Source organism: Giraffa tippelskirchi, chromosome 1, assembly GCF_054371585.1.
Source record: "Giraffa tippelskirchi isolate mGirTip1 chromosome 1, T2T-mGirTip1v1.2.pri, whole genome shotgun sequence".
Classification (NCBI taxonomy): domain Eukaryota; kingdom Metazoa; phylum Chordata; class Mammalia; order Artiodactyla; family Giraffidae; genus Giraffa; species Giraffa tippelskirchi.
In genome coordinates, this window is record NC_137275.1 from 111,985,479 (window position 1) to 112,012,764 (window position 27,286).

The window sequence follows — 27,286 nt, forward strand, 5'->3', positions numbered from 1 at the left end:
GGAATATCTCCAAAACAGCTACATTCTGATCTCCTAGGGCCTAAGACTTCAATATGCAAATATTGGATTTATTTGCATACCCACAGAGATATCTACACATGTAATCTTAATATTAAACGTATATTGTCATTTTCTGTCTCCATATAGTGCAAAAAGGATAGGTTCCCATTATAATTATAAGTGATCTGACTAGCTTGAGAAAATACAACTCATGTAGAGTAAAACAATACCTCACATATTCCAATCCTCTTTCCATGGAGTCAATGGCAACTAACTTCAGATTAAAACTGTGAAATAGACGAAACTCTGCTTCATCTATACATGTGCAGCAAACTAAACCCAGGAAACTAAACCCAGCATTTAATTCTGAGAGCGCAGATGATGGAGAAAATTCCTTATGTCACTATATGCTGTTTAATAGGGTACATTTTTTTGCTTTTACTTTTTTTTTTTATCCACAGCATGGACACTAAACCCATATTTTATTTCTTCACATCATACAGAGACTGCACTCATGCTTGCTAAGTCACTTCAGTCATATCCTTCTGTTTGCAACCTATGGAGTGTAGCCCACCAGGCTCCTCTGTCCATGGAATTCTCCGGGCAAAAATACTAGAGTGGGCTGCCATACCCTCCTCCAGAGGATCTTCTCAATGCAAGAATTGATCCTGTGTCTCTTATGTCCCCTGCATTGGCAGACAAGTTCTTTACTACTAGCGCCACCTGCAAAGCCCATACTTCTTGGCATTAGTATTTATCAGGATTATCACTTCATTGCAGTTGCTCAGTCATGTCTCACTCTTTGTGACCCCATGGACTGCAGCATGCCAGGCTTCCCTGGCCCTCACCAAGTCTCAGATTAACTCAAACTCAAGTCCATTGAGTCGGTGATGCCATTCAACCATCTCTGTCATCCCCTTTTCCTCCAACCTTCAGTCTTTTCCAGCATCAGGGTCTTTTCAAATGAGTCAGCTCTTCGCATCAGGTGGCCAAAGTATTGGAGTTTCAGATTCAGCATCGGTCCTTCCAATGAAAAGTCAAGACTCATTTCCTTTAGGATGGACTGGTTGGATCTCCTTGCAGTCCAAGGGACTCTCAAGAGTTTTCTCCAACACCACAGTTCAAAAGCATCAATTCTTCAGTGCTCAGTTTTCTTTATGATCCAACTCTCACATTCATACATGACTACTGAAAAAACCATAGACTTGACTAGACGGGCCTTTGTTGGCAAAGTAATGTCTCTGCTTTTTAATATGCTGTCTAGGTTGGTCATAATTTTCTTCCAAGAGTAAGTCTCTTTTAATTTCATGGCTGCAGTCACCATCTGCAGTAATTTTGGAGCCAAAAAAATTAAAGTCAGCCACTGTTTCCACTGTTTCCGCATCTATTTGCCATGAAGTGGTGGAATCAGACACCATGATCTTAGTTTTCTGAATGTTGAGCTTTAAGCCAACTTTTTCACTCTCTTCTTTCACTTTCATCAAGAGGCTCTTTAGTTCTTCTTCACTTTCTGCCATAGGGTGGTGTCATCTGTGTATCTAAGGTTATTGATATTTCTCCTGGCAATCTTAATTCCAGCTTGTGCTTCTTACAGCCCAGTGTTTCTCATGATGTACTCTGCATATAAGTTAAATAAGCAGGGTGATAATATATATAAAGGAGGAGCCTTGACGTACTCCTTTTCCTATTTGGAACCAGTCTGTTGTTGCATGTCCAGTTCTAACTGTTGCTTCCTGACCTGCATACAGATATCTCAAGAGGCAGGTCAGGTGGTCTGGTATACCCATCTATTTCAGAATATTCCACAGTTTATTGTGATCTGCACGGTCAAAGTCTTTGTCATAGGCAACAAAGCAGAAATAGATGTTTTTCTGGAACTCTCTTGCTTTTTCGATGATCCAACAGATGTTGGCATTTTGATTTCTGGTTCCTCTGGCTTTTCTAAAACCAGCTTGAACATCTGGAAGTTCACGGTTCACGTATTGCTGAAGCATGGCTTGGAGAATTTTGAGCATTACTTCACTAGCATGTGAGATGAGTGAAATTGTGCGGTGGTTTGAGCATTCTTTGACATTGCCTTTCTTTGGGATTGGGATGAAAACTGACCTTTTCTAGCCCTGTGGCCACTGAGGAGTTTTCCATATATGTTTGCATAATGAGTGAAGCACTTTCACAGCATCATCTTTTAGGATTTGAAATGGCTCAACTGGAATTCCATCACCTCCACTAGCTTTGTTCGTACTGATGCTTCCTAAGGCCCACTTGATTTCGCATTCCAGGATATCTGGCTCTAGTCGAGTGATCACATCATCCTGATTATCTGGGTGATAAATACATTTTTTGTGTAGTTTTTCTGTGTATTCGGGCCATCTTTTCTTAATATCGTCTGCTTCTGTTAGGTCCATACCATTTCTGTCCTTTATTGTGCCCATCTTTGCATAAAATGTTCCCTTGGTATCTCACATTTTCTTCGAGAGATTTCTAGTCTTTCCTATGATACTGTTTTCCTCTATTTATTTGCACTGATCACTGAGGAAGGTTTTCTTATCTCTCCTTGCTATTTCTTGGAACTCTGCATTCAAATGGGTATATCTTTCCTTCTCTCCTTTGCTTTTCGCTTCTCTTCTTTTCACAGCTATTTTTAAGAGCTCTTCAGACAGCCATTTTGCTTTTTTTGCATTTTTTTTTTTCTTGGGGATGATCTTGATCATTGCCTCCTGTACAATTTCATGAACCTTTGTCCATAGGTCTTCAGGCACTCTGTCTATCAGATCTAGTCCCTTAAATCTATTTCTCACTTTCACTGTATAATCGTAAGGGATTTGATTTAGGTCATATCTAGGTCATAGCTGAATGGTCTAGTGGTTTTCCCTACTTTCTTCAATTTAAGTCTGAATTTGGCAATAAGGAGTTCATAATCTGAGCCACAGTCAGCTCTCGGTCTTATTTTTGCTGACTGTATAGAGCTTCTCCATCTTTACTGCAAAGAATATAATCAATCTGATTTTTGTACTGACCATGTGGTGATGTCCATGTGTAGAGTCCTCTCATATGTTGTTGGAAGAGGGTGTTTGCTATGACCTGTGCATTCTCTTGGCAAAACTCTATTAGCCTTTGCCCTGCTTTCTGTACTCCAAGGCCAAATTTGCCTGTTACTCCAGGTATCACTTGACTTCCTACTCTGCATTCCAGTCCCCTATAATGAAACACTTTTGAGGGGTGTTAGTTCTAGAAAGTCTTGTAGGTCTTCATAGAACCATTCAACTTCAGCTTCTTCAGCATTACTGGCTGGGCATAAACTTGGATTACCATGATATTGAATGGTTTGCCTTGGAAATGAACAGAGATCATTCTGTCATTTTTGAAATTGCATCCAAGTACTGCATTTTGGATTCTTTTGTTGACCATGATGGCTACTCCATTTCTTCAAGGGGTTCGTGCCCACAGTAGTATATATAATGGTCATCTCAGTTAAATTCACCCATTCCAGCCCATTTTAGTTTGCTGATTCATAAAATGTCAATGTTCACTCTTGCCATCTGCTGTTTGACCACTTCTAATGTGCCTTGATTCATGGACCTAACATTGCAGGTTCCTATGAAATATTGCTCTTTACAGCATTGGACCTTGCTTCCATCACCAGTCATTTCCATAACTGAGTGTTGCTTTTGGTTTGGCTTCTTCTCTTCATTCTTTCTGGAGTTATTTCTCCACTGATCTCCAGTAGCATATTGGGCACCTACTGACCTAAATCGACTTAAGTTGACCAAAATCAAACTAAAATTATTAAAATAGATAGCCATGGCTCCTCATTACTTCCTAGAATTGAGCCAGTTTACAGCCCCAGAAACCTTTCAATGAAGGAGAGTTTGGGTCCTCTAAAGAAGGACTTGCAACAATAGCCAGAATTTTTATTTGTAGTATTAATCCCACCCTCCCAAGAGGGACTCAAAGATTTTATCAAGGTAAATGCACTTGGGAAAAGGAAATAATCATAATTTTCTGAAACTACTGGGCACTTTATTTTGGGGGCTCCAAAATCACTGCAGATGGTGACTGCAGCCTTGAAATTAAAAGACGCTTGCTCCTTGGAAGAAAAGCTATCACCAACCTAGACAGCAAGCTAAGACATTACTTTGCCAACTAAAGTCCGTCTTGTCAAAGCTATGGTTTTCCCTGTAGTCATGTATGGGCCAACTAAAGTCCGTCTTGTCAAAGCTATGGTTTTCCCTGTAGTCATGTATGGATATGACAGTTGGACTATAAAGAGAGTTGAGAGCCGAATAATTGATGCTTTTGAACTGTGGTGTTGGAGAAGACTCTTGAGAGTCCCTTGGACTGCAAGGAAAGCTCACCAGTCCATCCTAAAGGAAATCAGCCCTGACTATGCATTAGAACAACTGAGCTGAAGCTGAAACTCCAGTACTTTGGTCATCTGGTGTGAAGAACTGCCTCATTGGAAAAGACCCTGATGCTGGGAAAGTCTGAAGGTTGGAGAAGGGGACAACCTAGGATGAGTTGGTTGGATGGCGTCACTGACTCGATAGACATGAGTTTGAGTAAGCTCTGGGAATTGTTGATGGACAGAGAAGCCTGAAGTGCTGCAGTCCATGGGGTCGCAAAGAGTTGGACACAACTGATAGACTGAACTGAACTGAACACTGGTTGTGAAATGACATTGATTCCAAGAGACCCGAATTGTCACTGTGGTCATCCAGTCACAGTAGAACCTTATGGGGGTCAACTTATCAACAGAACTTTAGTTTAGATTCACCTCATAGTGAATCCAGGGAGTTCCTGAACTCATTCTATGGTTATTTTCCAAGTTCCAGAATGTATAATTAGAATATATATTCTTAGCAGTTGGCAGCAACCCCACATAGGTTCCCTAAACTGTGGAGTGAGTGGTGTCATGGTGAGATATTCCAAATGGAAGCAATTAAAACTGACCATTTCTGGGAAAATTTTACAACAGTACTACATTCCTGGATATATTACAGAGATGAATGCTATCAGAGTGCATGCATGTGTGCTAAGTAGCTTCAGTTTTATCCTGCTCTTTGAGACGCTTCTCAACTCAACAAGAAGCCTGACAATGCTGTTACAACTCGAGAGGAAAGCTGAGTTCCATGCCTCAACACGAGACTAGGCCTGACTCACCTCTTCAAACTCGATAGGAACGCCGAGATCCCTGTGGCAACTGGAGAGGTGCCCTGAGTTTCCTGCCTCAACTCGAGATGAGGCCCGATTCCCTGCAGTGACTTGAGAGCAATCCCGCGCTCCCCCTCACAGTTCGAAAGGAGGCTTGACTTCCCTGAGGCAACACGAGAGGTTCCCTGAGGTCCCTGTCACAACTCTAGAGGAACCCCAAGCTTCCCACCGCAACTCGAGAAAAACCATGAGATTCCCCCCCTCAACGCGAGATGAGGCCCTTTTACCCTGCAGTGCTGCAAGAGCAATCCCGAGTTCCCACTTGAAACTCGAAAGGAGGCTTGACTCCTTTATGCAACTCAAGAGGTTCCCCGAGATACCCGTCACAACTCTAGAGGAACCCCGAGTTTTCTGCCACAACTCGAGAAGAGCCCCGTGTTCCCCACCTCATCTCCAGATGAGGGTCTAGTCGCGTACTTCGACTCAAGAGGAATCCCGACTTTCCCCTTGCACCTCAAGAGGAGGCCTGTCTCACTTATTGAAACTCAAGAGGAACCCCACATTTCCTGCGGCAAGCCGAAAGGACACTGAGTTCCCCCTCAACTCGAGATAAGGCCTGAGTCCCCTGCATTGACTTGAATGAAACCACGAGTATCCCCTCACAACAAGAGGGGAGGTCTGACTCCCCTGTTGCATCTCTAGAAAAAGCCCAGTTTGCCATCTGAACTCGACATGAGGCCTGACAACCATGTCACAACTCGAGAGGAAAGCGAAGTTCCATGCCTCAACTCAAGATGAGGCCTGACTCCCCTCTTGCACTCGCTAGGAATCCTGAGATCCATATAGCAACTGGAGAGGAACACTGAGTTACCAGCCTCAACTAGAGATGAGACCCTATTCCCCTGCAGCAACTTTAGAGGAATCCTGAGGTGCCACTCGCAACTCAGAAGGAGGCCTGACTTTCCTGAGGCAACATGAGAGGTTCCCTGAGGTCCCCATTGCAACTCGAGAGGAAAAGCTTCCTGCCACAACTCGAGAAACCCCACAAGATTCCCGCCTCAATGCGATATGAGGCCTGATTCCCTGTAGTGACTCAAGAGCAATCCGCACTTCCCCTCACAATTCAAAAGGAGACTTGACTTCCCTGAATAAACACAAGAGGTTACCTGAGATCCCCGTGGCAACTTGAGAGGAACCCCAATCTTCCCTCCACCACTCGAGAAAAACCACGAGATTCCCCCTTCAATGTGAGATGAGGCCCTTGTCCCCTGCAAGGCTTCAAGAGCAATCCCGAGTTCCCTCTCGAAACTCGAAAGGAGGCTTCACTCTCTTTATGCAACTCCAGATGTTCCCCGAAACACCTGTCGCAACTTGAGAGAAACCCCAAGTTTCCCGCCGCAACTCAAGAAGAGCCTCGTGTTCCCCACCTCATCTCGAGATGAGAGCCAATTCCCCTGCTTCAACTCAAGAGGGATCCTGACTTTCCCCTTACACCATAAGAGAAGGCTTGTCTCACCTGTGGAAACTCAAGAGGAGCCCCGTGGTTCCTGCTGCAAGTGGAAAGGACACCAAGTTCCCCCTCAAGATAAGGCCTGATTCCCATGCACCAACTCAATTGGAACACAGAGTATCCCCTCACAACACGAACAGCGATCTGACTTTCATGTTGCACCTCTAGAAAAAGCCAAAGTTCCCAGCCTGAACTTGGCAGGGGGCCTGACACCCTTTTTACAACGCGAGAGGAAACTGGAGATCCATGCCTCAACACAACACGAGGCCTGACCCCCTCTTAAAACTCGATAGGAACCCTGAGATCCCTGTCGCAACTGGAGAGGAACCATGAGTTTCCCGCCTCAACTCGAGATGAGGACATATTACCCTGCAGCAACTCGAGAGGAATCCCGAGGTGTCCCTTGCAACTTGAAAAGAGGCCTGACTTCCCTGAGGCAACATGAGAGGTCCTCTGAGGTCCCCATCGCAACTTGAGAGGAACCCAAAGCTTCCCACCACAACTCGAAAAACACCACGAGATTTCCCCCTCAATGTGAGATGAGGCCCGATTCCCCTGCTTCAACTTGAGAGAAATCCTGACTTTCCCCTTGCACCTCAAGAGGAGGCCTGTCTCACCTATTGAAACTCGAGAGGAACCTCATGGTTCCGGCCGCAAGTCGAAATGACACGAAGTTCCCACTCAACTCGAGATAAGGCTTGATTCCCCTGCACAGACTCAAATGGAACCCCGAGTATCCCCTCACAACAGTAAGGGAGGTCTACTCCCCTGTTGCACTGCTAGAAAAAGCACAAGTTCTCTGCCTGAACTCGACAGGAGGCCTGACACCACTTTTACAACTTGAGAGGAAAGCAGTGTTCCATGCCTCAACATGAGACAAGCCCTGACTCCCCTGATGAAATTCAATAGGAACCCCAAGATCCCTGTCACAGCTGGAGAGGAACCCTGAGTTTCCTGTCTCAACTTGAGATGATACCCTATTCCCCTGCAGCGACTCGAGAGGAATCCCGAGTTGCTCCTCACAACTTGAAAGGAGACCTGACTTCCTGGAGAAACATGTGAGGTTCCCTGAGGTCCCCGTTGCAACTCGAGAGGAACCCAAATCTGCCCAGCGCAACTTGAGAAACACCACAAGATTCTCCCCTCAATGCAAAATGATGCCCCATTGCACTGCAGTGATTTGAGAGCAATCCCACGCTCCTCCTTGCAACTCGAAAGGAGGCTTGACTTCCCTGAGGCAACATGAGAGGTTCCCAGAGGACCCTGTCGCAACTCGAGAGGAACCCCAAGCTTCCTGCCGCAACTCGAGAAAAACCACGCGATTCCCCACTCAACGCGGTATGAGGCCCATTTCTCCTTCATTGTCTCGAGAGCAATCCTGAGTTACCTCTCAAAACTCGAAAAGAGGCTTGATTCCCCTTATGAAACTCGAGAGGTTCCCCGAGATACCGTCACAACTCGAGAGGAACCCCGAGTTTCCCGCCACATCTCAAGAAGGGTCCTGTGTTCCCAACCTCATCTCGAGATGAGAGCTGATTCCCCTGCTTCCACTCGAGAGGAATCTTGACTTTCCCCCCGCACCTCAAGTGGAGGCCTGTCTCACCTATTGAAACTCGAGACAAACCCCGTATTTCTTGCTGCAAGTCGAAAAGATAACGAGTTTCCCCTCAACTCGAGATAAGGCCTGATTCCCCTGCACTGACTCCAATGGAACCCCGAGTATCCCCTCACAACCTGAAGGGAGGTCTGACTCCCCTGTTGCACTTCTAGAAAAAGCACAAGTTACCCTCCTGAACTCGACAGGAGATCTGACACCCCTTTTACAACTCGAGAGGAAAGCGGAGTTCCATGCCTCAACACGAGATGAGGCCTGACACCCGTCTTGAAACTCGATAGGAACCCCGAGATCTCTGTCGCAACTGGAGTGGAACCCTGAGTTTCCCGCCTCAATTCGTGATGAGGCCCTATTCCCATGCAGCAACTCTAGAGGAGTCCCAAGGTGCCCCCCGCAACTTAAAAGGGGGCCTGACTTCCCTGAGGCAACATGAGAGGTTCCCTGAAGTCCATGTCGCAATTAGAGAGGAACCCAAAGCTTCCAGCCACAACTCAAGAAACACCACGAGATTCCCACTTCAATGAAAAATGAGGCCCAATTAACCTGCAGTGACTCGAGAGCAAACCCGCACTCTGCCTCACAACTCGAAAGGAGACTTGACTTCCCTGAGGCAACACGAGAGGTTCCCTGAGGTTCCCTGAGGTCCCCGTCGAAACTTGAGAGGATCCCAAAGCTTCCCGTAGCAACTTGAGAAAAACCACGAGACTTCCCACTCAACACAAGATGAGGCCCTTTTCTCCTTCAGTGCCTCGAGAGCAATCCCAAGTTCCCTCTTGAAACTCGAAAGGAGCTGACTCCCTTTATGCAACTCAAGTGGTTCCCTGAAATACCCATCACAACTCTAGAGGAACCCCGAATTTCCAGCCACAACTTGAGAAGTGTCCTGTGTTCCCCACCTCATTTCGAGATGAGAGCCGATTCCCCTGCTTTGACCCAAGAGGAATCCCGACTTTCTCCTCGCACCTCAAGAGGAGGCCTGTCTCAGCTATTGAAATATGAGAGGAACACCAAGGTTCATGCCGCAAGTCGATAGGACACCGAGTTCCCACTCAACTTGAGATAAGGCCTGATTCCCCTGCACTGACTAGAATGGAACCCTGAGTTTTTCCTCACAACACGAACGGAGGTTGGACTCCCCTGTTGCACCTCTAGAAAAAGCCCAAGTTCCCACCTCACCTCGACAGGAGGTCTGACACTTCTTTCACAACTCCAGAGGAAAGCAGAGTTCCATACCTCAACACGAGATGAGGCCTGACTTCCCTGTTGCAACTCGAGAGGAACCCTGAGATCCCTGTTGCAATTGGAGAGGAACCCCGAGTTTCCCGCCTCAACTAAAGATGAGGCCCTATTCCCCTGTAGCAACTGGAGAGGAATCCCCAGGTTCCCCTTGAAACTCAAAAGGAAGACTGACTCTCCTGAGACATTGCGAGCGGTTCACTGACATTCCCATCGCAACTCGAGAGGAACCCCCAGATACCTGTCGTGATTTGAGAGGAACCCCGAGTTTCCCACCTCAACTCAAAGTGAGGCCGGATTCCCCTGCAGCGATTTGAGGGCAATCCCGAGTTCTCCCTCACAACTTGAAAGGAGGCCTGGCTCCCCTGAGGCAGCATGAGAGGTTCCCTAAGGTCCCCGTTGTAATTCGAGAGGTACCCCGAGCTTCCTGCCACAACTTGAGAAAAACCACGAGATCCCCCCCCCCTCCAATGTGAGATGATGCCCAATTCCCCTGCAGTGACTCTAGAGTGGCGCCACTTCCCCTTCGCTACTTGAAAGAAGATTTGACTCCCTTTTGGCATCTCAAGAGGTTCTCCGAGATTCCCGTCACAACTCAAGAGGAACCCCGAATTTCCCACCACAACTCAAGAAGAACCCCGTGGTCCACACCTCATCTCAAGATGAGGGCCGATTCCCCTGCTTCAACTCGAGAGGAACCCCGACTTCCCCCTCGCACCTCAAGAGAAGGCCTGTCTCGCCTATTGCAACTCCAGAGGATCCCCGAGTTCCCTGTCGCAACTTAAGAGAAACCCCAAGTTTCCCGCCACAACTCGAGATGAACCCTGAGTTCCCCTTCTCAATTCGAATTGTGGCCCGATTCCCCTGAACTGACTCAAGAGTAACCCCGAGTTCCCTATCTCTATTCAACACGAGCCCCAAGACCCTGATGCAACTGCAGAGGTCTCCCAAGAAGAGCCTACACCACCCCAATTGGAGAAGAGCCCTCTAATGCAACCAGAGAGGAAGCCTCATATCGCAACTAAGCAGGAGGTCCACCGTGCCACAAATAACCAGTAGCTTCCTGCACTTCACAACTAGAAAAAGCACCCCTTCTCATTACACCCATAGAGGAGTCACTCAACTCCCAATTTGAGAAGAGCACTCTACCACATCTAGAGAGGAGCACAATTATCACAATTGAAGAGGAGTTCCCCTGCCACAACTAGAGAGTTGGCTGCAAACAACAACTAGAGATCAGCCGACCCACAGCAAATAAAGAGTGCACCCCCACTGCAATTGGAGTGGAGCCCATGCCACATCAAGAAAGTAGCTTCCCATACATTTCACTCAAACGGGGACCAGCTTGCACATCACTACTAGAGAGGATCTCCCCCACTGTAGCTCAAGAGGAGTCTCCACCACACCTTTAAAGGAACCCCGAGTCACATGCTGCAACTCAAGAGGCACCCCGAGTTCCCCACTGCAATTTCACAGGATCCCTAGGCTGGCACAAGAAAAGGGGCCACTGCAACAAATGACAGAGGGGCTTTCCAGCCAAAACTGAAGTGGATTCCCCAGGCACAACTCGAGAGGTGTCCCCCAGGATATCACACCTAGAGAGAAATCCTTCTGCCTCCAGTGGAGACAAGCTCCCTGAAAGAAGTAGAGTGGAGGCCCTCACAACTAGAGAGCAGCAATCCCATGAATAGAGTTGAGGAATCCATAGTGCCAAAAGCAGAGAGGACCTCCCATGTGGAGACACGCACACCCCAACCTGAGAGGACACAGCCTCGCCCCTCAAGAGAAGCCCTCCACCACAACTTGAGAGGAACCCACTGGACATCACATGTAGAGGGGAGCCCCTCTTCTGCTAATACAGACGAGCCTCACACCACAAGGAAAGAGGAGCTTTCACACCACCACTAGAGAGAATCAAAGCCCCCACAACTACAGAGTGGACCTCGACCACAATGATAGAGTAGTCCCTTGTCAAAACTACTGAGCAGCCACCCGTCATTGCAACAAGACATGAGCCATCCTGCACATCCTTGCTAGAGACGAGTTGCCCCATGAGAACTCGACAGGTGGCCCCACCCCAAGTCTCCAAGAACCCAGAGGACCAACCATGATTGAGGAGAACACCAACTTCCCGGCCACGACTCCAGTGCAATCCTGCATTCCGTGCTGCAAATCCAGAGGAACACTGATTTCTCGCTGCACTTTGAGAGCAGCTCTCAGTCCCCTGTGGCAACTCTGAAGGAAACCCCAAGTTTCCAGGAACAACTAGAGAAGAACCCCAAGTTTCTCCTGCAATTCGAGAGGAGGCCTGACTCCCATGCTGCAACTCGAGAAGAAACACAACTTCCTCACCTCAACTCGAGAGGAGTCCTGACTCCCCTCTTGCCACTCAAGAGGTATCCCCAGATCCCCATCCCAACACAAGAGGAAGCCCGAGTTTCCCGCCACAAGTTGAAAGGACACCAAGTTCCACCTCAACTCAAGATAAGGCTTGATTCCCCTGCTTCGACTCGAGAGGAATCCCGACTTTCCCCTCGCACCTCAAGAGTAGGCCTGTCTCACCTATTGCAACTCCAGAGGATACCCAAGTTCCCCATCACAACTCAAGAGAAACTCCGAGTTTCCCGCCAAAACTCTAGAAAACCGTGTGTTCTCCACCTCAGTTCGAGATGTGGCCCGATTCCCCTGCAGTGATTTGAATGGAACCCCGAGTTTCTCCTCACAACAAGAAGGGAGGTCTGACTCCCCTGTTGCAACTTGAGAAAAATCCCAAGTTCCCCGCCTCAACTTGATAGGAGGCCTGACACACCTTTTACCACTCGTGAGGAAAGTGGAGTTCCATGCCTCAACAGGAGACGAGGCCTAACTCCCCTGTTGCAACTCGAGAAGAACCCAGGATCCCTGTCGCAACTGGAGAGGATCCCTGACTTTCCCACCTCAACTTGAGATGAGGCCGTATTCCCGAGCATTGACTCGAGAGGAATCCCGCGGTTCCCCTTGCAACTCAAAAGGATGCCTGACTTCTCTGAGGCAACCCGAGCGGTTCCCTGAGATCCCCATTGCAACTCGAGAGGAACCCTGAGATACCCATCACAACTAGAAAGGAACCTCGAGTTTCCCGCCACAGGTAGAAAGGACACCGAGTTCCCCCTCAACTCAAGATAAGGCCTGTTTCCTCTGCTGTGACTCAAATGGAACCCCGCGTTTCCCCTCACAATATGACGGGCGGTCTGGCTCCTCTGTTACAACTCGAGAAAACCCTGAGTTCCTCACCTCAACTCGACAGTAGGATGGACACCCTTTTTACCACTCAAGGGGAAAGCAGAGGTCCATGCCTCAACACGAGACGAGGCCTAACTTCCCTCTTGAAACTCGAGAGGAACCCTGAGTTTCCCGCCTCAACTCAAGATGAGGCCCTATTCCCACGCAGCAACTTGAGAGAAATCCTGAGGTGCCCCTCACAACTCGAAAGGAGGCCTGACTCGCCTGAGGCAACCCGAGTGGTTCCCTAAGATTCCTGTCACAACTCAAGAGGAACCCCGAGTTTCCTACCTCAACTCAAGATGAGGTAAACTCGAGAGGAGTGCCTCAAAATTAGAGCAGAGCAATCCTGCAACAAACTAGTGAGGAGATCCCAGTGCCAAAATTAAAGAGGATGCCCCACCTCACGGAGACAACCCACCAGTATTGAAAAGGAGGCATCACCGCAGTTTGAGAGGAGCTCTGGGTCCACTGCCTCAACTTAAGAAGAGCCTTCCACAGCAACTTGAGAGGAACTCAGAGTTGTGTGCTATACTTGAGAGGAACACCAAGTATCTGCCACAAATTGAAAGGAGCCCCAAGTCCTCTGTTGCAACTCGAGAGGGACCCCGAGTTCCCCACCACAACTTGAAAGGATCCCAAGACACCTGCTGCAACTTGAGAGGAGGCACCACCAGAACTCAAGAGGAGCTCTGAGTCCCCTGCCTCAACTCAAGAGGAGCTTGCTCAGCAAATTGAGATAAGACCTCAGGACAACTAGAGAGGAGCACCACGCCACCACAAGAGAGGAGCCCAGGCACACATCACTACGAGAGAGGAGCACCCATGGCACAATTAGTTCAGTAGAGCTCCCCACTACTAGAGAGGAGCCCACACATCACATCTGGAGAAGAGCTCCACAGCACATTTCAGCTACTGAGGAAAAGCCCTACCCAATGCACCTAGAGAGGAGACCCCCACCACAGTTAGAAATTTGACCACCTACCACAATTCAAGAGTTGAACCCCACTGCAACTAGAGAGGAGCCTTATGGATAAAACTAGACTGGAAACCCCACCACAACTAGAGATCTGCCCCTTGCACACAGCAACTACAGTAATGACTGCAACAACTTGAAGGAGCCACCAGATCACAACTAAAGGGAAACCCCCAGTACAGTGCAACTAGAGAGAGCCCCTGGCCACAACTTGTGTGTTGACCATGCACCACAACAAGAGAGAAGCATGCAAACTGCATTTGGAGATGACTTACCCACATACCGTAATGATTGAGGAACACCACTGCCCAACGTAACTAGAGAGGAACCACTGAGTGCTTTGCTGCAACACGAGAGGAGCCACTGGCCCCAGTGACAGAGGAGCCCCCATCAAAACTGAAGAGGTTTCCCTTGCCACACGTAGAGAGGTGACCAGCAAGACATCACACATAGAGTGGAGCCCCTCTGCTGCACATAGAGACGAGCCCCATGAAGTAAGTCGAGAGGAGGTTCTCACAAGCAGAGAGGAGCATCCATGTAAAAATTTGTGAGGAACACCGAGTGTCAAAAGAAGAGAGGAACCCCCTTCACAGCCACCCATCACCACCTAAGAAGAGAGACCACTGCAACTCTAGAGGAGCCCCGAGTCCACAACCACAACTGAAGAGGACTCCACTGCTATTTGAGAGAAGCCACTGGCCACAAGGTGAGAGTATGCCCCCAGACATCATACCTAGAGAGGAGTCACTCTGCGGGAAATATAGATGAGTCCCCCAACCACAACAAGAAAGGAGGCCCCTTCACATTGCAATGAGAGTGGACTACCCTCAGATGTTGCAGCTGAAGAGCCCCTCACTATAACTAGAAAGGAGCCTGCACACCACAACTAGAGGGTAGGCCACTAGCACACCACAACTAGAAAAGAGCAGTCACACCACAGCTAAAGATAATCCTTAACCACAACTAGAGAGGAGCTTGCACATCACAATTAGAGAGAATCAAACCCACCACAACTACAGAGTTGACCCCAACCACAACTAGAGTAAAGACCCATGCCCAAACAAGTGAGTAGCCACTGGGAAATTGCAGCAAGAGAGGAGCCATACTACACATCCCTGCTAGAGAAGAGTCGACGCAAGACAACTTGTGAGGAGACTCCCCCGCAACTCGAGAGGAACCCTGAGTAACCTCCAACTAGAGAGGAACCCCAAGTTCCCCACCACAGCTTGAGTGGAACCCTGAGACCCACGCTTCAACTCGAGAGGAACACTGAGTTTCCACCGCAACTCAAAAAGAGTTACGAGTACTCTGCTGCAACTGGAGAAGGACCCCAAGTTTCTCTCTGCAACTTGAGAAGGAACCCGTGTTCCCAGCCGCAACTCGACTGGATCCCCTGGTCCCCTGTTGCCACTTGAGAGGAATCCTGAGTTGCCTGCCTCAACCCAAGAGGAGGCCCAACTCCCCCAGGTGCAACCGGAGAGGAACCTTGAGTTAACCTGCCATAACTCAAAAGGACCCCAAGCACCCTGCTGCATTTAGACAGAAGGCAAGACCAGAACATGAGAAGAGCTCTGAGTCTCCTGCCTCAACTCAAGAGGAGCTCTCATGGTATACTGAGACAAGACATCAGCAAAACTAGAGAATCACCACACCACTACAAGAGAGGGACTCAGGCACACATTACTACAATAGAGGAGCACCCACAGCACAATTAGAGATGTGCAGCTTGCCACAACTTGAGAAGAGCCCACATACCACATTTGGAGAACAGCCCCACCTCACATTGCAACTATTGAGGAAAACCCCTGCCCAATGCAACTAGAGAGGAGACTCACCACCACAACTAGACAGTGGACACCCACTTCAACTAGAGAGGAACCTTCTGGATAAAACTAGATTGGAAACCCCACCACAACTGGAGAGTATCCCCTTGCCCACAGCAAACAGAGTAATAACTGCAACAACTCAAAGGAGCCACCACACCACAGAGAGAAATCCCCTAGTACAACGCAACTAGAGAGAGCCCTAGTCCACAACTAGTGTGTTGAACATGCTCCACAATGAGAGAGGAGCAGGCATCCCAAATCTGAACAAGAGTCCCCTGCATACCACAAAGATTGAAGAACACCACTTCCTAATGCAACTAGAGAGGAACAACCAAGTCTTTTGTTGCAACAGGAGAGGAACCACTGGCCACAATGACAGAGGAAACGCCCACCAAAACTAGCGAGGTTTTCCCCGCCACAAGTAGAGAAGTGTCCACCAAGACATCACACATAGAGAGAATCCCCTCTGTAGCAAATAGAGAGGAGCACCCTGAATTAGCTCGAGAAGGGGCCCTCATAAGTTGAGAGGAGCAACCACAATAAAAATTGTGAGGAATACCTAGTGCCAAGAGAGGAACCCTCTTCAGAGCCCCCCATCACAACCTAAGAGGAGGGACCACTGAAAACCGAGAGGAGCCCCAAGTCCACAACCACAACTCAGGAGGAGGACTCTGCCGCTTAAGAGAAGCCACCGGTGACAATGTGAAGGTATGCACACAGACATCATACCTAGAGAGGAGTCACTATGCGGTAAATATAGATGAGTAACCTCCAACTCAAGAGGAACCACAAGTTCCTTGCCACAGCGCAAGGGGCACCCTGAGTCCCGTGCTGCACCTCAAGAGGAACTTCAAGTTCTTCGGTGCAACTCGAGAGGAACCCCGAGTTCCCCGCCTCAACTCAAGAGGAGTCTCGACTCCCCTGCTGCTACTTGAGAGGAACCCCGTGTTCCCACTGGAACTCAAGATGAGCCCCACGCCCCCTGATGCACTTTGAGAAGATTCCCAAGACCTTCACTGCAACTCAAGAGCAACCATGAAAATCCAGCTCAGCTAAAGAGAAGCACTATTCCCCATCATGAGGACAGCCCCAGGAAACAAAGACAGAGGAACTCCCCCACCAGACAGAGAGGATCCCCTTACCACAACGAGAGTGGGGTCCCCAGGACATCACACCTAAAAAGGAGTCACTCGGCCACAAATAGAGATGAGCCCACTGAAGTATCTCAAGAGGAGTTCCGCAAAATTAGAGAGGAGCAATCCCATAAAAAACTAATGAGGAGACTCAGTGCCAGAAGTAGAGAGGACGCCCCACCCCATGGAGACAACCCACCACAACTCGGGAGAAGGCATCACCACAACTGGAGAGGAGCTGAGTCTCGTGACTCAACTAAAGAGGGGCTTTCCATGGCAACTGGAGGGGAACTCCTAGTTCCTCTGTACTCGAGCAGAACACCAAGTACCCTCTACAACTCAAGTGGAGCCCTGAGTCCACTGCTGCAACTCTTGAAGAACCCCAAGTTCCCTGTCACAATTTGAAAGGACCCCAAGTCAAGAGGAGCCCTCACAGCAAATCGAGATAAGTCCTAAGCACAACTAGAGAGGAGCACCAGGCTATCATGAGAGAGGGGCCCAGGTCATATCACTACAAGAGAGGAGCACCCACAGCACAATTAGAGAAGTGCAGCTCGCCACATCTAGTGAGGAGCCCACACACATCTGGAGAAGAACCCCACTGCACATTGCAAATATTGAGGAAAACCCCTGCCCGTTGCCAATAGAGAGGAGACTCCCACCACAACTAGAGACTTGACCACCCACCACAACTAGAGAGTTGAACCCCACTGCAAATACAGAGGAGACTTCTGGATAAAACTAGATTGGAAAACCCACCACAACTAGAGGGGAGCCCCTCACTGAAACTCGAGAGGAATCCCCTGATTCATCTCGACAGGATCCACTGCCTCCTTTTAGAGGAGTCCCCCGTGTGGGACCTCCCACAGCATATTGATATGTGCTTCCTGAGACAAATAAAGAGGAGCCCACAACCTCAAGTACAGAGATGCTCTCACCACAACTCGAGAGCCCCGTGAACACCATAGTTAGCTTGGAGTCCCCTGCCACAACAATAAGTTTCACCCTGCCACAATTAGAGAGGAGTGTGCATATCGCAACTAGAGAGAAGTTACCCACAACTAGCCAGGAGCCTCTGGAAATTGACTTAGAAAGGAGCCTGCAGGCACAACAGTAGACAAGCACCCTGCCACAACTCCAGACGAGTCCCCTGCTGCAACTCAAGATGGACCCCAAGTTTCCCACTGCAACTCAAGATAAACCCCGAGATCCCCACTACAACTCGAGAGGAGGCCTTTCTCCTCTGCTGCAAATCAAGAGAAATTTCGAGTTACCCAGAGCAACTCAAGAAGAGCCCCAAGGCCCCTGATGCAACTCGAGAGGCTTTCCAAGAGGAGCCAAACCCACCACAATTTGAGAGGAGCACTCTACCACAACAGGAGAGGAAACCCCATACCACTTCTAAAGAGTAGACCCCCTCCCCACCCCGCCACAACTAGAGAGGAGTCTGCAAACCACAACTAGAGAGGAGCTGAAACAAAACGTCAGTTGACCCCACTGCAACTAGAGTGGAGCCCAATGCGTAAATATACAGTAGCGTACCACACATAACAATGAGACAGGAGCCAGCTGCTAATCGCTACTAGAGAGGAGTTGCCCTATGCAGCTTGGCCCAATCACAACTATAAAGGAACCCCAAATCACCTGTCCCAACTCAAGAGGAACCCTGAGTCCTCCACTGTAACTCTATAGGAGCCGTATATCGTCACAAAGAAGGAGCCCCTGGTGACAAACAGAGAAGCCCCCCTCCAAAACTGGAAATGATTCCACTGCCAAAATTAGAGAGGTGGCCCTCTGCCACAAATAGAGACGTGGACCCTGACATAACTCGAGATGAACCTCTCACCACTAGAGTGGAGCAACCCCATGAAAACTAGAAAGGAGACCTCAATGCCACAAGTAGAGAGAACACCCTCCCCACAGAGAACATCCAGAGGTGGCACCACTGCAATTAGAGAGGAGCCCCGAGTCCCTACCTGAACTTGAGGGAAGACTTATTCTAAAACTCAAAAGAAAACTATGGCCACAATGAGAGAGGAACCCACTGCCAAAACTGGAGATTGTCCCACCACAACAACTGGAGAGAAGACCCAGGACATCGTACCTAGAGAAGCCCCCCTCCACCACAAATAGAGACGAGCCTCTGCTACAAGTCGAGTAGAATTCCCTACCACCGACAGAGAGGAATAACCTCGACACAACTAGAGAGTAGATGTCACATGCAACTAGAGAGCAGCCCCCTGAACATCGACAATTGAGAGGAGCATTCCTGCACATCGTGATTAGACAGAAGCCTCCTTTCAAAATTAGAGAGGAGGCTCCCATGCCAAAACTAAAGAGGAGAGGCCATGTGGTAATTAGAGAGTAGGCTCACGGATATCACACCTGAAAAGAGTGCCTGTGCACATCGCTACCAGAGAGTAAATCCTCTCCACATTTTGAGAGGAACACTCAACCACAACTCTAGAGGTGACCTCTGCACACCATAACTAGAGAAGAGCCTCACTAACACAACTCAAGAGGAGATTGCACAACACTAGAGAGGAGCCCACCAACACAACTAACAGTTGACCCCCCATACCAACTAGAGAGGAACCCCATGCTGCATGTAGTTTAGCCACCAACACATTGCAACTAAACAGAAGCTACCCTGCACATTGCTACTAGAGAGGAGCCATCCCACCACGGCTTGAGTGGAGGCACCACCTCAACTTGAGGGGAACACCAAGTCCCATGACGCAACTTCGAGTTGGTGAGGAGTCCCTCACCACAACTAGAGAGGAGCCCACACACTGCAACTAGAGAGGAGCCCACCCAGACACCACATGAAGAAATGAGGCCCCACACCCCGCCTCTAGAGAGGAGCAGTCTCATACACCACGTCTAGAGAGGAGGCTTCAAATACTACGAAAGAGTTGCCCCTCAAGCCACAAATAGAAATGAGCAAGCAAACTGCACCGAGAGAAGAGCCTCACAGCATAATGCAACAAGATAGGAGTTCCCACTCCACAACTAGAGAGGACTTCCCCAGGCACAGCACAACTAGAGAGGTGCACCCCGGCGCATCACAACTTTGACCCCAACTGCCAAAACTAGAGAGCTGAATACATGCCGCAGCTAGATAGTTTGATCCTCAGGTACAATTAGTGAAGAGCACACAACTGCAACTAGAGCAGAGCCCCCATCCCATACATTGCATCTAGAGTGTAGAACCACTGCCACAACTAGAGTGGACACCCCTGCCACAGGTAGATAGGAATCTGCCCCACACATCACAATTAGAGAAAAGTGCACATGTACATCAAAACTAGAGTGGAACTCCCACACGGATCATAATGAAAGAGGAGGCCAAGACCACAACTAGAGAGGAGACCCATACTGCAGTTAGAGCTACCCCCCCACCCCCCGAATATAGCCATTGGAGAGGAGCATACCTACACATCACAATTAGACAGAAGCCCCCTGCCATGAGTAGAGAGGAGCCCACCATGCTGCAACTAAAAAGGACTCCTTCTGCCACAACTATAGAGTAGCCTCCTGAAAATCACAAGAAGATAAAGGGTCTCTTCACATCACAATCAGGAGCCACCTCATCACAATTTGAGAAGAGCACTCTACCACAACTAGAGAGGAGCTTCCCCTGCCACAGCTAGAGAGGAGTCTGCAAATGACAACTAGAGAGGAGCCGACCCACCACAAATAGTGTGCACCCCCACTGCAACTAGAGTAAAGCCCCATGATGCAACTAAACAGTAGCCTCCTGCACATTGCAGCTAGACAGAGACCAGCCTGCACATCGCTGCTAGAGAGGATCTGGCCCACTGAAGCTCGACTGGAGGATCCACCACAACTTTCAAGGAAGGCTGAGTCACCTGTTGTAACTCAGGAGGCACCAGGATTTCCCTGCTGCAACTTGACAGGAGCGCTTAACTTAACAAGAAAAGGAGCCACTGGCCAAAATGACAGAGGGGCTCCCCAGCCAAAACTGAGTGGATTCCCCCAGCAAAACTAGAGAGGAGTGCCACAGGACTTAGAGAGAAGACCCTTCTGCCCCAAATAGAGACGAGCTCCATGAAGTAAGTCGAGTGGAGTCCCTCACAACTAGAGAGCAGCAATCCCACTAATTTTAACGAGGAACCCCTAGCACCAAAAGTAGAGAGGACCTCCCCCGTGGAGCCACCCACACCCCAACCAGAGAGAACACAGCCCTGCAACTCAATAGGAGTTCGCTGGACATCACAGAGAGAGACAAGTCCCTCTGCTGCTAATAGAGATGAACCTCACACCACAAAGAGAGAGGAGCTTGCACACCACAACTAGAGGAAGTCAAAACCACCACAACTACAGAGTTAACCCCAACCATAACGACAGAGAAGTCCCAGGCCAAAACTAGTGAGTAGCCAACCGACATTGCAACAAGTCATGAGCCACCCTGAACATCCCTACTAGAGATGAGTCAGCCCAAGACAACTCAAGGGGAGGCCCCACTGCAAGTTGAGAGAAATCCTTAGTATGCCCCCAACTCGAGAGGAACACCAAGTTCCCCATCACAGCTTGTGTTGAACCCTGAGTCTTGTGGTGCAACACGAGAAGAACACTGAGTTCATGCTGTGACTCGAGAGGAGATCTGAGTCTCCTGCTGCAACTCTAAAGGAACCCCGAGTTCCCCGCTGCAACTCTAGAGGAGGCTCGAATCCCTGTTGCAACTCGAGAGGAACCATGAGAATCCACCTAAATTCAAGAGAAGTCCTATTCCTCATCACAATGAGAGCCCCCAGCAACAAAGACAGAGGCACTTCCCCACCTCTGAGCTGGAGAGGATGCCCTCACCACAACTAGAGAGGTGCCCCCAGGACATCGCACCTTAAAAGGAGCCACTCTGTCACAAATAGAGATGAGCCCACTGAAGTAGCTTGAGAGGATACCTTCAAAATTATAGAGGAGCAATCCTGAGAAAAACTAGTGAAGATTGCCCAGTGCCAAAATTAGAGATGATGCCCCACCCCACAGAGACCACCAACCAAAACACGAGAGGCTGTATCACCACAACTCGAGAGGACCTTTGTGTCCCCTGTCTCACCTGAAGAGGAGCCTTCCATGGCAATTCAAGAGGAACTCCTAGTTCCACACTGTACAAGAGAGGAACACTGAGTACCCGCCACAAATCAAGAGGAGCCCCAAGTCCACTGATGGAACTCGAGAAAAAACCCAAGTTCCCTGCTGCAACTCAAAAGGTACCCATGTACCCTGTTGCAACTCGAGAGGTGGCACCACCAGAACTCGAGTGGAGTTCTGAGTGCCCTTCTTCAACTCAAGAGAAGCTCTCACAGTAAATCGAGAATAAGACCTCAGCACAACTAAAGAGTAGCACCATGTCACAACAAGAGAGGAGCCCAGGCACACATCACTACAAGAGAGGAGCACCCACAGCACAATTAGAGAAGTTCACCTTGCCATAACTAGAGAGGAGCCCACACACCACACCTGGAGAAGAGCCCCACCACACATTGCAACTATGGAGGAAATCCCCTGCACAATGGAACTAGAGAGGAGACCACCACCACAACTAGAGACTTGACCACCCACCACAACAAGAGTGTTGACCCCCACTGCAAATAGAGAAGAGCCTTTTGGATAAAACAAGATGGCAAACCCCACCACAACTACAGAGTAGGTCCTTGCCTTCAGCAAATGGGGTAACGACTGCAACAACTCGAAGGAGCTACCACACCACAACTAGAGAGAAACCCCTACTACAGTGCAACTAGTGAGAGCCCCTGACCACAACTAGTGTGTTGGCCACGTGCCACAGCATGAGAGGAGCTTGAAATCCACATCTGGAAAAGAGTCCCCCACAAACCCCAATAATTGAGGAATACCATTGCACAATGCAGCTAGAGAGGAACCACTATGTCCTTTGCTACAACACAAGAGGAGCCAATGGCCAGAATGACTGAGGAGCCCCTCACCAAAACTGGAGAGGTTTCCCCCATCACAAGCAGAGAGGAGTTCATAAGATATCACACATAGAAAGGAGCGCCTCTGCCACCTATGGAGACACACCCCCTGAAGTAAATTGAAGAGGGCCTCACAAGTAGAGAGGAACAACCACGCTAAAATCTGTAGGAACATCTAGTGCCAAAAGAAGGAAGGACCCCCTTCAGATCCCCCCATCACAACCTTAGAGGAGGGTCCATTGCAACTCGAGAGGAGTCCTGAGGCCACTGCCACAAGTCAAGAGGAGGACACCACCACTTCTCAAGAGAAGCCACCAGCCACAATGCAAGAGGAGGCCCCCAGACGTTATACGTAGAGAGAAGTCACTCTGTGACAAATAAAGATGAGTCCCATCACCACAACAGGAAAGGATGCCCCTGCACATTGCAATGAGAGAGAACTCCCCACAGATATTGCAACTAAAGAGCCCCTCACCATAACTAGAAAAGAGACCACACATTGAAACTAAAGAGTAACCCACCAGCAAGCCACAACTGGAAAGGAGCAGGCACACCATAGCCAGAGATAATTGCCCATGACAGCTAGAGAGGAGCCCCCACTGATACTGGAGAGGAGCTCACCAGTACACTGCAACTAGAAAGAAACACCCATGCCACATGTAGAGAGGAATCCTCAGCCACAACTAGAGACCCCCACTGAAATTTGAGAGGAGCCTCCTGCTTCATCTCGACAGGATCTGTTTCCTCTTTTTAGAGGAGCCCAAACCCCACACAGCAAATTGATATGTGCCTCCTGAGATAAATAGAGAGGAGGCCACCACCTTAAGTACAGAGATACCCACAACACAACTGGAGATTCCCGTGAAGACTGAAACTAGCATGGAATCCCTGCCACAACAAGAAACTTGCACCCTGCCACAACTAGCGTGGAGCCTGCACATCACAATTAGAGAGAAGTCCCCCACAACTAGACAGGAGCCCCTGGAATTCAACTTAGAGAGGAGCCCGCCGGCACAACAATACACAAGCCTCCCACCACAACTCCAGAGGGTCCTGCATTCCTCATGTGGAGAGAGCCCCATACAAACTGAGAGATAAGCCCCCCTGAACATCGCCACTAGAGAGGAACATACCCACACATCACAATTAGACAGAAATCCTCTGCCATGAGTAGAGTGGAACCCACCATGCCACAACTAAAGAGGACTCCCACTGCCACAACTAGACAGTAGCCTCCTGCATATTGCTACTAGGAAAAGACCCCCTTCACATCACAAACATAGAGGAGCCACTCCCAGAACATTTTGAGAAGAGCACTCTACTGCAATTAGAGAGGAGCCCGACTACCATAACTAAAGAGAAACCCCAGTGCCACAAATAGAGGGGAGTTTGCAAAGGAGATCTAGAGAGGAGCCACCCCACCACCAAAAGTACTGGAGGGGAGCTCTGAGTCCCCTGCCTCACAAGAGGAGCTATCACGGCAAATCCAGATAAGACCTCAGCACAACTAGGGAGGAGCACCATGCCACCACAAGAGAGGAACTTAGGCACACATCACTACAAGAGAGGATCACGCTCAATTAGAGACGTGCAGCTTGCCACAATTAGAGAGGAGCACACACACCACATCTGGAGAAAAGCTCCACCACACATTGCAACTATTACTGAAAACCTCTGTCCAATACAATTAGAGAGGAGACCTCCACCACAAGTAGAGGCTTGACCACCCACTTCAAATAGAGAGTTACCCGACTGTAACAAGAGAAGAGCCTTCTGGATAAAACTAGATTGGAAACCCCACCACAACTAGAGAGCAGCCCCTTGCCAATAGCTAATAGAGTAACAACTGTAACAACTCAAAGGAGCTACCACACCACAAATAGTTAGAAACCCCTAGTACAGCGCAACTAGAGAGAGCCCCTGGCCACAACTAGTGTGTTGACCAGGTGCCACAATGAGAGAGGAGCCTGCATACCACATCTGAACAAGAGGCTTCACATCCTGCAATGATTAAGGAACAACACTGCCCAACGCAACTATAGAGGAACCACCGAGTCCCGTACTGCAACATGAGCAGAGCCACTGGCCACAATGACTACCCACCCAAACTGGAAACATTTCCTCAGCCACAAGTAGAGAGAAATCCACCACGACATCATACATAGAGAGGAGCCCCTCTGATGCAAATATAGACGAGCCCACCGAAGTAACTCAAGTTAACTTGCTCCTCACAAGTAGAGAGGATCAATCATGCTACAATTTTGAGGAACACGCAGTGCCCAAAGAAGAGAGAACACCCTTGCAGAGCCCCCCATCACAACCTAAGAGATGGTCCCAATGCAAATCGAGGAGCCCCAAGTCCACTGCCACAACTCAAGAGGAAGACTCTACCGGTACTCGAGAGAAGCCACCAGCCACAATGGAAGAGGATACCCCAGAAATCATACCTAGAAGGAGTCACTCTGCAGCAAATATAGATGAAACCTCCCCCCACCAAAAAAGAAAGGAGCCCCTGAACATTGCAATGGGAGAGGACTCACTGAAGATATTGCAACTCAAGAGCCCCTCACCATAACTAGAAAGGATCCAGCACACAACTAGAGAGCAGCCCACCAGCACATCAGAACTAGAAAGGAGCAGCCACACAGCAGCTAGAGATATTGCCCCACCACAACTAAAGAGGAAACCCCACTGATACTCAAGAGGAGCTCACCAGCACACCACAACTATAAAGAGACCCCCAAGTAACAGGTAGAGAGGAGTTGCCAACCACAACTAGAGAAGAGCCCGCTACTGAAACTTGAGAGGAGCCACCTGCTTCATCTCGACAGGATCCGCTGCCTAATTTTAGAGAAGCCCCGAGGCTCCACAACAAATTGTTATGTGCCTGCTGAGGCTATTAGAGAGGAGCCAACCACCGCAAGTACAAAGATGCAACCACCACAACATGAGAGCCCCGTGAACACTGCAACTAGCTTGGCCCTGCCATGACAAGAAACTTGAACCCTGCCACAACTACAGAGGAGCCTGCACACCAAAACTAGAGAGAAGACCCGCACAACTAGACAGGAGCCACTGGAATTCAACGAGAAGAGCCCACTGGCACAACAATACACAAGCCACATCTCCACATCTCCTGCCACATCTCCAGAGGAGAGTGCATTCCTCAGGTGAAGAAGAGCCCCATTCACCCCACAGCTGTTGTGGAAAAGCCTCACCCAATGCAACTAGCCAGATTCTCCCTCAACCCAACTAGAGACTTGACCAACTATCACAATAGAGAGGGTCAACCACACCAAAGTTTGTGAGGATCCCCTAGTGCTAAAAGTAGAGAAGACTCCCTCACTGTGGAGTCCCCCACACGACAAACGTGAGAGGAGGCACACCCGCAACTCAAAAGGAGACCCAAATACCCTGTGGAAACCCTAGAGGAGCTCTACAATGCAACTCGAGAAAAGCCACCATCCTCAATGAGAGAGGAGCCCTCCGGACATCACATCCAGAGAGGAGCTCCCATGGAACAATTAGACAAGTACAGCTCACCACATGTAGAGAGGAGCCTGCACACCACATCTGGAGAAGAGTCCCCCACATAGCACAGTGACTGAGAAACACCACTGCCCAAGGCAACTAGAGATAAACCACCGAGTCCTTTGCTGAAACATGAGAGAAGCCACTGGCCCCAGTGACAGAGGATCCCCCCTCCCCCAGCTAAACTGTGGAAGTTTCCATCACCACAAGTAGAGGTAAGTCCACCAAGACATCACACATAGATAGGAACGCCTCTGCCGAAGATAGAGAGGAGCCCCCTGAAGTAACTTGTGAAGAGGCCCTCATAAATAGAGACGAGCAACCATACAAAAATTTGTGAGGAAAATCTAGTGCCAAAAGAAGAGAGGACCACCCTGCACAGCCACCCATCAGAATAAAAGAGCAGTGACAACTGCAACTCAAGAGGAGACAAGTCCACTGTCACAACTCAAGAGGAGGACACCACTGATACTCGAAAGAAGTCACAGACCACAATACGAGAGGATGTGCCCAGATAGAGTACCTAGAGATGAGTCACTCTGTGGCAATTATAGATGAGCCCCCCAGCCACAACAAGAAAGAAGGTCCCTGCACATTGCAATGAGAGAGGACTCCCCTCAGATGTTGCAACTAAAGAGACCTGCACCATAACTAGAAAGGAGCCCACACACCAGAACTAGAGAGTATCCCACCAGCACACCACAACTACAAAGGAGCAGCCACATCACAGCTGGAGAAAATCCCCCACCACAACAAGAGTGGAGCCCCTACTGATGCTTTAGAGGAGCTCACCAGAACACCGTGACTAGAAAGAAATCCCCATGCCACAGGTAGAGAGGAGTCCCCAATCACAACTGGAGAGGAGCCCGCCAATCAAACTTGAGAGGAGCCACCTGCTTCATCGCAACAGGATTCACTGCCTCCTTTTAGAGGAGCCCAAGCCCCCACAGCAAATTGATATGTGCCTCCGGAGACAAATCAAGAGGAGTCCACCACCACAAGTACAAAGAGGCCCCCCACCACAATTCGACAGCCCTGATAATACCACAACTAGCTTGGAGTCCTTTGCCACAATAAGAAAGTTGCACCC